Source organism: Macaca thibetana, chromosome 8 (genome assembly GCF_024542745.1).
Source record: "Macaca thibetana thibetana isolate TM-01 chromosome 8, ASM2454274v1, whole genome shotgun sequence".
In the NCBI taxonomy this organism is placed as follows: domain Eukaryota; kingdom Metazoa; phylum Chordata; class Mammalia; order Primates; family Cercopithecidae; genus Macaca; species Macaca thibetana.
In genome coordinates, this window is record NC_065585.1 from 110737834 (window position 1) to 110750343 (window position 12510).

At 36.2% G+C, this 12510-nt stretch overlaps 2 protein-coding genes across 18 annotated transcripts in view; both read right to left on the minus strand.

Annotated features, from left to right (window-relative positions):
• Positions 1 to 12510, minus strand: part of MAK16 (MAK16 homolog) — a 1030778-nt gene that overhangs the window by 779663 nt on the left and 238605 nt on the right. The window lies entirely within an intron of this gene.
• The window catches only part of NRG1 (neuregulin 1), a 1132381-nt gene that overhangs the window by 27266 nt on the left and 1092605 nt on the right, over positions 1 to 12510 (minus strand). The window lies entirely within an intron of this gene.

A 12510-nucleotide genomic window follows, 5' to 3' on the forward strand; every position in this document is an offset into this window, starting at 1 on the left:
AACCCTTTTCTCTACAGAGTAAATAAGAATACATACTATATTTTTGGCATCAAAGAGATATGAACAAAACTGTACTTTGTTACCAATATAGGGGTACTTTGGTTTCCCTTCAAGCCAAATCACCAAATGACTTGGTATATGTAATTCTCCTACTTTATGAAAATGGCCTGCAAGATAAAATACTAGCAGTTCCAGATTTTTTGCCTTGTGAATATGTATTTAAGCTTAAACAACAAACATCTTATATTGACACAGCTCTTTTAAACTCTTGGAAACACCTTCATATAAATAAACTGATGATTTTTGTTTAGAATATTTTTGCTGCAAGGAGTAGAGGAACAGCTACCTAGAGAAATGCATCAATAAGAAGTATAAGCTTGGCCAGGTGCGGTGGCTCACACCTGTAATTTTAGCACGTTGGGAGACTGAGGTGGGCAGATCATAAGGTCAGGAGTTTGAGACCAGCCTGGCCAACATGGCGAAACCCTGTCTCTACTAAAAATACAAAAAATAGCCAGGTGTGGTGGCGGGTGCCTGTAATCTCAGCTACTCAGGAGGCTGAGGCAGGAGAATCACTTGAACCCGGTAGGCAGAGATTGCAGTGAGCTGAGATCGTGCCATTGCACTCCAGCCTGGGCAACAAGAGGAAGACCCTGTCTCAAAGAAAAAAAAAAAAAAAAAAGAGGTTGGGTCATTTCTCAAAAAGACGCCATTTCTTCACATTCTTATTGAATGTATATAAGAAAAAATACATGGGAACGTTTTTTCATATAACTGATTTCACAAATTCATTTCCGAAGTAAATGGGGTTTTTATTTGTTTCTCAACCAGGACTATGAGTTCATATAGACAAACGCTGTAATTAAAGCAGGTGTTTCTAGAATTAATGAGGTATTCAATAATTATCATTTCATCCTGCTTCTTTGCATTCTTGATAAAAGTTAACATTCTCATATTGAGCACACAATAATTCACTTGTTTCTAACAAAAGAACATGGTGTAAGATATGTGAACTGCTGTGTATGTGTGTGTATGTGTAAGAGAGAAACACACACACACCACACAGTCGCTTAGGGCAGGAAATGCCCTTATGTAAGTAAGAATCATGAAATTAACAAATAGCTGAGGAATCACGAGTTCCTTAAGAGAAGGCATTTATAAGGAAATTGTCATTAGGCATCTTATAATTAGTTCTATGATCAGAGGGCACAGGACAACTAGGTAAAGTGAGTCAGAAATCCTACCCAATCAATTTTCTGATTATTATGAATTTCTAACATGATGTTTCCTAGGAATCTAGCATGAGATGATGGCTTATCTCTATCATAAAATCATATGGAAAACTGGGTATAGTAACACTAGAACTACTTGAGGTATGCAAGTCATTTTTTGGAATTACCAGCTACTTCTCAACCAGAACTATCCTTTTGCTAGTATTTACCTTCATTTGGGAGATGAATTTTCTCATCATTGTTTCTTAGTGTTATAAGACCCTGTTATTACTCAGAACTGACAGCATCAGCATCTCCTAGGAGCGTGCTAGTGTAAACGCAGGCCATAGCCCAGAACTACTGAATAAGAATCTTCATTTTAACAAAATCCCTAAGAGATGTGGATGTAGATTAAAGTTCAAGATGTAAGGTACCCTGAACTGGGAAAAGGGAAGCAAAGGCCGTCTTTCGGCACTGTGGTATCTTGCTGTTTGGCCATGGACAAGCTATTTGGCTTTACCAGGCCTCACTGTAATTAAGTGATTATCAAAGACTTCTTTTTCCACTAAGGTTCTGGGAAACGATACTTATCCTAACACATGGAATCACTGCTAGAAAACCCCAACATCATTTCTTCTGAATGCATTACCAGTCAGGGACGATAGAACTCAAGGACTTCTAAAAATCCTTTTTGATAAAATGGATTTTTAAGACAATTGTTGAGGTAAAACAAATTGCAAGTGCCTAAGCAACTCAAGTGTTCAGCAGCAAAAGGATGTAGACTTCAGAGACATCTAAATTTGTTGCCAAATGAGATGGAAAGGAAAAGCAGAAACTGAGATAGTTTCTGCATAAGCAAACTGCACACTGCATTGATTGTGTAGAGAAAGCACATGCAAATGAAAACCCAGTTGATCTATAAGCTCTGTGAAATTCTATGGAATTACTCCTAACAGACTAGGGAGGCCAGCTTCTGATACATTTCTATTATCAACATTGTATGTTAAACATTCAATCCATCACTTTCCTGGATGATAAGAATAATAGTAAATCAAAGCTGATTTTCAACAATAAGCTTTGGCACGAGTTTGAGCAAATTCCAAGAATTTTATGTCTGAGAATAATCTAAGGATCTGAATAACAAGTACTTGTTGTAGCTTTAAATATATATGTGTGTGTGTGTGTGTATGTGTGTGTGTGTATATATATGTATATACCATTTGTTTCATTAATCAGTAATATTAGAAGATGGAAATCAGAGTTTTAAAAAATTTTAGTATTTGCTCTTAATATGATCATGTTTGTTCTATATTTGTTATTAATGGGGTGAAAATTCAGTTTTTTTTTCTGAACTTAGGCATCACTCTTTCCCTGCCCTCCACCTCCCCATCACCCACTTCTATGCTCTGGGGAGAATTCTTTCCTTGGCTTTTGCATTGTACCCTATCCTGACCTCGTTCACTGCACTTATCTGTATTGTGATGATCTGCGACACATTGATCACATTCTGTCAGTGATCACATTCTGATCATTTTGTATCTCTCATGCCTAGCACAGTGCCTGGCTCATAATGGGCTCTCACAAAATGTCTGTGAAAATGAACTTAAGATCAGACCACAGTGTCCGTATCTGATCAACAATTTTATCAAACAAAACTTTCAGACAGGGTGTGGTGGCTAACACCTGTAATCCCAGCACTTTGGGAAGCCAAGGTGGGCTTATCACTTGAGGTGAGGAGTTCGGGGCCAGCCTGGCCAACATGGTGACTGTCTCTATCAAAAATACAAAAATTAGCTGGGCATGGTGGCGGGTGCCTGTAATCCCAGCTACTTGGGAAGCTGAGGCAGGAAAATTGCTTGAACCTGGGAAGCAGAGGTTGCAGTGAGCAGAGACTGTGACACTGCACACCAGCCTGGGTGAAAGAAGGAGACTCCATCTCAAAAAAAAAAAAAAAAAAAAAAAGAAAGATTTTCATACAGTTAATTGATTTGCCAAGCACAGGTCAATCTTGAACATCTGTCTGTTATTTTTATAGTTTATGATACACTCTCCTCTGTGGACTCCCAGATATTTATTTATTTTTTATTTTTTTGAGACAGAGTCTTGCTGTGTCACCCAGGCTGGAGTACAGTGGCAAGATCTCGGCTCATTGCAATCTCCACCTCCTAGATTTAAGCAATTCTCCTGCCTCAGTCTCTCAGTAGCTGAGATTACAGGCATGCACCACCACATCCAGCTAATTTTTGTATTTTCAGTAGAGACGGGGTTTCGCCATGTTGGTCAGGCAGATGTCGAACTCCTGACCTCAGGTGATCCACCTGCCTTGGCCTCCCAAAGTGCTGGGATTATAGGCATGAGCTGCCATGCCTGCCCTCAAATAATTTTTACAGAAACTCCCAGTATCCTTCTCACAGACTCCCTCCCGCGAATAAAATCCTTTAACATAACGTTTGCAGTTTGGAAAAGACTCTTTGATTCTTTAACAGTGAGTCTGTTATCTTGAATTTAAATACTGTTAGTGAAATACCGGTTTACTTCGAATTCAATAAAGCAGTGCATTCTACTAACCAAAATTCTGCCCAGCACCAGTATAATGAAAACTGTGGTTAATAATAACTTCAATACACTGTTAATATCCTGATATGCTTACTATGTAATCAATCATAGATGCATGTATTTTGAAATAAATTTAATGCTTGGTGTATCTTTTATATTTCAATTGAATAAATTATTTTCCATTTTTTCTTGGTGGAGATTCTAGACATATTCAGAGATATTCACAGACCCCAAGAAACTTCTGGCTAGGGTTTGTTAATTTTATAAACCACATATTTATGGTCAATTTATAAACCATCCTTAGACATCCTTTCTCTTTTTTTCTCAGCTTCATTTTCATCAAACCCTCCCTTGATCAGGAACAAGAAGAAAAAAAAATACAGCTGATATTTCCTCTCTCTCTAGTCATCACCACAGTGAAATATTTGGACAATTTAAAAAATACCTTGTCAAAAAATGAAAACTCCCTGTTATCTGTCTGCTTTTGCTCAATACTAGCTGTGGTATTTGAAATTATTTGATGTCTATGTTTACAAATATTAAATGATGGAAATGTCAACACATCTCTCTCAAGGAATATTGGTGAGTAAGCATCAGACACCAAAGTCTTTGCTCTCTCTGTTTGTAAACTCGAGGTGGCAGTGTCTACGCCAGCTCCAACTGTGCTGGTCTGTTTTCCTACAGTATTGTGTTGCAAACACGGACTTTTCTCACCTCTTAGCCAGCTTAGCATTCTGTCTAGAACTCGCCCACTCACTGGCTGAGTATCTGTGTTGTAGATTATTCTTTCCCAAATGTATTGTTACTATTAGTCTGCATTTTTCCAAGATGAACCTCATTCTGTTATCTACCTTTAAGTGAAGTTTCTCAAGATTTGTATATGCTTTTCTAATTTGTGTTTTAGTGTTCTTTCTAGCATCATCTGCAAAAGACATTTATTTCCCCAAGGGAATGCCCTCTTTAACATCATTAAAGAAAATATTAAATATAAAATGTTCCAGTAATGTTTCCTTCAGATCCAACCTATATCTCCCCACCACTGTTCAGACAGTATATATCCTCCATTTTCTTTTTAATGGTAATCTGGGGACTAGTTTCCAATCCATGAGATAAGAGGATACAGATTGGTCACACTAGACTCATGGGTAAATGCTGAGAAAAAAACAAAACAAAACAAAAACCTAAGTTGTCCTGGCTTTTCAAATGATGTTTTTCAATGTCCAGGACATACAATCCCAATAATGAGGGTGGCAGTGTTTGTGAATTAACTTCTTGTTTGAACTTTGGTGCCCTTCCCAAATCTCTGTTTGCACAGCTTGCTCTGAAATGCTCATCTGCAGACTAAAACTCTTGCCCATGTTTACTCTACATGATGAATCCTTAAGTTGGGAGTGAAACAATTTCATCGGCTATGGGATCAATCTACATCCCATACATCTCCATGTCATTGTGACACAATGACATATCGACTGCTAATTTGTGGTTTGGTTTTCCTCTCTGGAGGAAGTTTCCTTGTCTTGTCAAACAGCTTAGGGGTTCTGAGGGGCTTTACAGCTCTATCCACTTCACCAGCCTCATTCTGTGATAAAATATCTAAATATTCACTTTTACCTTAAATCATTCAATATAAATATTTCAAAATTGTGTATTCATTTTCCTGTAAATTGACAATTTGTACTTGTATATATTTATGGGGTAGAAAGTGATATTATGATTTATGAATACAACATGGAATAATTAAATCAATCTAGCTAAAATATTCATCCACTATTCACAATAGCCAAGTTATAAAATCCACTATTCACAATAGCCAAGTTATAAAAAATCCACTATTCACCATAGCCAAGTTATAAAATCAATGTAAGTGTTCACCAACAGAAGAATGGACTAAGAAAATGTGGTATATACGCACAATGAAATATTTTAAATTGACTCTGTATACATCTCAAGAGTATGACTGCATACTCTTTTTTTATTCTTTTTTCCACGGAGCAGAGTCAGCCTCTGACTAGGTCTTTCATTGTACCTTCCCTTAGCTCACTTAATACCCTTCATAGCACTTGGCAAACCTGTGATTTATAATTCAATTAATTATATGAAACATGATGGTTACTTTCAGTAGCCTATAGACTCCATCAGGCAAAGACCAGTATGGTTTTGTTCACTACTTTATAAGTAGCATGAGCACAGAGCCTGTCTCATAGGAGCTCAATAAATGTATATAGCTGCCCAGCTGATTTTTATAAGAGAGGAACGAAGCTATTCAGAACACTTAGTCAATGCACCTGATTTTAGGCAAAACTACACCTGAATTGAATCCTATAAAAACTAAAGAATTTTCTTCAACTGTACCTCAGTGATTTAAAGGCTAAATGAGTTAATAAATTCCTCATAAGCACAGTGTAGGATTCTAGATACATGAGCACATGAAAGAAACAGAAGACACAGTTGTCTGAAGAGCGCATTATCTAGAGCCACATGAGTCCCACCACTTGCTCTCACAAATACTGTCTGTATCTGTTAAATGTTACAATATTCAAGAACAGAGAAGTATTACAGGCAAGTGTAACACTGATTCTCAAGAAAGAACTCTTCTAGGCTGGGATGGGAGTTAGCAGTGTGTTCTTATGGACGGGAAGTCCTAACCCAGTATATATCCTGTTTATTTCTTCCAAATTTCTCTTTCTGCAGCCATGATGATGAGACTGCAGGACACAACTATGAGTTTGTACCGTTGCCCCCTTGTTTAATTATGTTAATCCAGCTACTAATACATATTATAAAAGTTACTATCATCAGCATCATTATGTCAGTATTTTATAAAATGTTAACCTTAGCTAGTGCCTTTGATGTCTTTGACTTTTTTCTTCCCATCTTACTTAGTCCCCAGATTTCTTCTAGCCTGTACGCAAGACTCGCTTCCCTAAACATCTGCTATGTCTATGGTGCCACTCTCCTGCTCCAGAAGTTACTATGACTCCCTATTAGCTATTAATATACCCAAAGTCCTCTGCTGGACCTTCAGAGGTCATTAAGTGGCTCCACTGTTTAACTTAGTTCCTTTTTTTTTTTTTTTTTTTGAGACGGAGTCTTGCTCTGTCGTCCAGGCTGGGGTGCAGTGGCCAGATAACTTAGTTCTTTTATTTCATTCATTTGTTTGTTTTACTTCCTAGAATTAAGCTGCATGTTACCGTGTCTCAGAGAAAGAATTCTTACAACCACAATGCCTTCCTGGTATAAAGGAAAGACTCTATAAATGATCATTATATTTAAAAAGTCTTCATTAACTTATTTCAGTCTTTTCTTTACCTTCTTTAAATTTGTATTACCTTAATAGTCAGCATTGTACCATTTGGCATATATTCATTTATTGATTTTCTATTTTAGCAATTTCATTTTCTTAAACAGACTGAGTTCCCAGAGATCAGACACCATTCCTTACATTTTCTCTGTGTTTTAAAAAATGCCTGGCAAATAGCTGTTCTATAAACAAATGCTAACTCATTTATGCCTAGTGTCCCATTATTGGAATACTAAGCATGTGGGAGTTTTTAATATCCTACTGCTCAAGGTCATCGCCAAGGTCTGATTGCAAAAATTTAAAAAATTGCGACCTCGGGCATAATGTGATAAATATTTCATTTACATAATATATATTATCAAATAAGTTTGATAAATATTTCATTTATCAAACTTAATGTATTATATTTGTTGTGATTTTGTCTCCTATGGTTATGTTTTTCACGCCTGTCTCTTATAATAATGTATACTATAATAAGGCCCTACATGGCTTCATAAACGTTCATTATACAAAATTATAAAAGTCTGTTTATAGACACCTTCCATCTTTCCAAATTAAGTTCGTTTTTTATTGTTTTTACATTATAAGGAAACTAACGATCAGAAATATTAAATGATCTATCAAAGAAAAGTTATAAAGATAGTTGGTGGTCCCAACAAACCAAATAAAACTGCTACTCTTAAATAAAGAATTAGAAATTAAACATGGGCCAGGCATGGTGGCTCATGCCTGTAATTCCAGCACTTTGGGAGGCCAAAGTGGGTGGATCACCTGAAGTCAGGAGTTCAAGGCCAGCCTGACTAACATGGTGAAACCCCATCTCTACTAAATACAAAAAATTAGCTGGGCATGGTAGTGCATGCCTGTAATCCCTGCTACTTGGGAGGCTGAAGCAGAAGAATTGCTTGAACCTGGGAGGCAGAGGTTTCAGTGAGCTGAGACTGCACCAATGCACTCTAGCCTGGGCAACAAGAGCGAAACTCCGTCTCAAAAAAAAAAAAAAAAAAAAAAAGAAAGAAATTAAACATGATAACACAGTCTGTTAAAACAGGTGTATATATTTTTCCAATGTCTACTGAGAGAATGTAATACTACCATTTACTTTTTATTATAAGGAAAAATAAATTTTGCTTCCCCAGAGTTAAAAGTACTTTAGCAGAAATGAACTCATTTAATTTCACTGACTCCCTGGGAAGAAATTTGGAGAACATATTAACTTCATGTTATAAATAAATTTATTGTCCAGAGAGTTGAAGTGAAAGGACATAAGACTGTTCACCAAAATTTGTAGTTTAAAACTCTAATCCCCTCCAGATGAAGGCACATCTGTCCACTGGACAACATTTTGGACTTACAAGCACAGCCTGATATAAAATGATTTTTAGATTAAAAAAAATCACATCAATATCTTCCAAAGTACTTCTCCACTGAAACTGTTCAGAAGAACAGATATATAAGAATAAAGAAAAGATGCAACAGGAAAACTGGACAATTTCATGTTCGATTTCATGTATCTTGTTTCTTTGAACCACAGGACCACATAAAGCATCAGAGGGTACAAAATGGAATGATTCTTTTCTCATCTTTATATAATCTGGAATAGTAACTATTTTTTCCACAGAATAAATTTTAAATTACTGTAGAGAAAAAAATATAAAAGATGAGAACTACCACTGAAATTGCCACACAATCCCCAGGAGGAGGTCCAAGCAATCCGGAAACCTCTCCTCAGAGAAGTGTTTCACTGCTAATATGTTTAATCCATTCAAAACACCTTGTTCTAAGCAGAGAGACAAGAGACTTGTTGTAAAATCTTCTACTTCAACTCCCAAGAAGACAACAGCAGATTAGGTGACCAGAGAGACTGCTTGGAAACTTCCAGGCTTGTGGTGTTTCTGAGTCATGTCTTTAGCCAGGGATAAAGCTGATTTTCAATGACGTGGCTCAAGCTTCAGCAATGCTTAGCTCTAGACAGATAGACCATATGGAAACTATGAACTGGCTTCATAGACAGGACCATGATGAGCCAATGCAGTATTTTTATGTCTTCTGTTTCTATTCAAGTGGTCTAGTGAACAATGTATTATCATACGACCTAGTATAATATGTCTGTGTTTAAATTCTCAGTGGTGATTATTTTTAGTGCTATAGATGTTTTACAAACAGGATTTTTAAAAAGAAAAAGTTTCATTTAACAAGAAAGGTTTGAAATATTTTGGATGTAAAATATACTCTCCAATTCTTCCCTCAAGATTCTGGCTTGCTTTAATGTATGAATAAAGTCACCATCCCAAAGGAGGAGGAAAGTTATCAAAATCATAGATGTCAGAGATTTTCTTTCTGATAAGATCCAGTACTAATTTAAAACACCTAAAAGATCCTAATTACAAAAAAAAAAAAAAAGAAAAAAAAAGATATAATTTTCTTAGAACTAGAAGGCAAGAATGATCCACTAGACAATTAGGGAGGATGCAGTGTTCCTTCAAGGCTTGGGGTTTTAATAATTATTAGAAGAGTAACAAACGTTTCACTTCAAGATTTTTAAAATATAGCAAGTTTTAAATTCTGGATTAGGCTTAAGATTTCATGAGAAACTGTGCTAAGTGAAGAAAAATTACAGTTGTTGGCACAATATTAAAATGAAAAAACTGAACAGCACTTACGTGATTGCATGTTTTGTATTGGACGTGGGAGGGCTAAAGAATAGCTGAAATTAATATGTGGAAAAAAACTGCCCTGGTTCCTTAGAGGTATGCAGAAACTATCATATGCACTCACTCAGCTTGTAAATCTTTGCAAAGCGATGATGAAAAATGATCACATTTCGTTACTATAATTAAAATATAGTGGTCTCAGATGCTTTTCTGAAGAAGTAAAAATATGAGACATAGATAATATGGGTACAATTGTTTAAAAAGGAGATAAATTTAAGGAACTATAATTTAAATGTTTTTTCAAGGAGATTTATTAAAATACAATTATGCTGTATGCTTAAGATTAGGAAAAAATAACAAGGTTTCCCCATATAACAAACGAACCTCATATTTTATAGATTATACTTCTCAGCTTCTGGCATTTTCTATTTTGATCAGAGAAAATCTTACAAACTACAAACCTGGTTCATCCCAATTTGCTATGATAAATATGAGGATGTCTCATATTTGTGCTGTATTCACAGCAAGTCAGCAGAACTAAAGACTAAATCAGACAGATTTTTATTCTGCTGCAAGCATATAGATTTGAATATTTTAATGATCAAGAAGTGAATCTCTAAGATTATTTTTTAAACAATAAACATAGTCATATGAGATAATTCAGATCTAAAAGGAATGATCTTTTCTACATACTCTTTTTTATTTTTTATTTTATTTCTTAATTTTTTTTTTTTGACAGTCTTACTCTGTCACCAAGGCTGGAGTGCAGGGGCATGATCTTGGCTCACTGCAGGCTCAACATTCCGGGCTCAAGTGTTCCTCCCACTTTAGCCTCCCGAATAGTTGGGACTACAGGCGCATGCCACCATGCCTGGCTAATTGTTTTTCTGTATTTTTTGTAGCAATGGTGTTTTGCCACATTGTCCAGGTTGGTCTCAAACTCCTGGGCTCAAGTGATCCGCCTGCCTCGGCCTCTTAAAGTGCTGAGATTACAGGCATGCACCTGGCCTCATACTCGTGTTTCATCTTGCTTTAATATTTTTGCAAGACTTTTACCTATCATTTCACTTTGGCTTTTAAAAATTATTTATTTCTGTAAAAGAGATGTTTAGTAATTGAGATTAGAATTCTACTGTTCTGGCTCCAAGTCTTTTATTCACTCTAACAGATTATATTTACTTTTACAAATTGTCTGTCTTTGATAAAATCAGCTATACAACCACCAAAACTTGTCTTGTTTTGGCACTGTATCTACTCTTTTCAGAGAAGAGCTTTTGAGTGCAAGAAAGGAGAAGTTCTGGAAGGTGCTTGTTCAGAGCCAGAGGTCCCATCAGGCACACTACAGACAGGTCCAATCTACCACAGCTCAGAGAGCAACAAAACATAGCCTACAAAATGGCATTTTCGATTGTTGCTTTTTTGCCTTTAAAACATATGTTTTTTAAGATGCACTTCCTTACTTATAAACATAATTAAGATTTTATTAGAATTGGCACTAAATATTTACATAGTATTTCTGTGATGTAAAAGGGACATGTCCTTGTTCACTATTTCTGGTGCCTTTTTCATTTTGCTAATTGCCCCTATCAGTTCAATTGCCTCTCTAACAGACTTGTTCTTCCTTGTCAAGATTTAAGCCCCATGCCAATATTCTAGCAGAAAACAATTTTTATGACAAAATGGTTTTCCCTCCTTTAGAACAAGCATTGCTGCTTTAGAACAATGGCCTCACTGCGTGTTTTCAGCTGGGGACTGCTGGCAAAATTTATTAGATGTTCTACACTACATTTTTTAAGGAACGACTTTTAAAATACCTTGCTCTTGGGATACAGCTATTGGTGAACAGCAAAATAAACGTGTATTTTCATCATTTCAATAAAACATTAAATATGTTTTTATGCCCACATCAAATTTTAAGTCCATATACCACATGTGGACAAAATATCAATAGTAGACTTAAAATGCATGGCAAAATAAATGTACTTTTTAATGAGTCCTATTAGATTTTACTACAAGGTTTAAATATTTAATGTACTGAAACTATCACTATCTTATGCTGCTTTTTGAGAGAATAAACTGGATACTTCTTTTTTTTTTTTTCTTTTTGGAGACGGAGTCTCACTCTGTCGCCCAGGTTGGAGGGCAGTGGCACAATCTCGGCTCACTGCAAGCTCCGCCTCCCGGGTTCACGCCATTCTCCTGCCTCAACCTCCCGAGTAGCTGGGACTACAGGCGCCCGCCACCGCGCCCGGCTAATTTTTTGTATTTTTAGTAGAGACGGGGTTTCACAGTGTTAGCCAGGATGGTCTCGATCTCCTGACCAAATTAGAGCCTTCCCTACTTGCCCATTAATATTTGCTATTATTCATTGAATGCCAGTTTTTTTTTTCAATTCCTTTATCTAGATTATTTATAATCTCTACAGAATTCTGTAAGAGTGCCTTCCTCGGCCACCCAAAGTGCTGGGATAACAGGCGTGAGCCACCGTGCCCGGGCCTAAATTGGATACTTCTTAATGGTACATCACTCCTTCAGGTTATTGGAAAGAAAGTGCTATTCTAGATAGATCTATAGACAAATGAAAGAACACTGTTGTCACCCACAGGGATGCTACACACAATGCATTTCCAAATATATGCAATTTGCTTTTTTCTTTTCTTTTTTTTTTTTTTTTTACTGGTGATATAAAACTAAACTCCATTTAAAAAATAGTTATGCAACAATAAGACAATCCCAAGTGTAACAGATACATGTCAGTAAGTAATCTTCTGCCCTTCTGCTTCTTTTT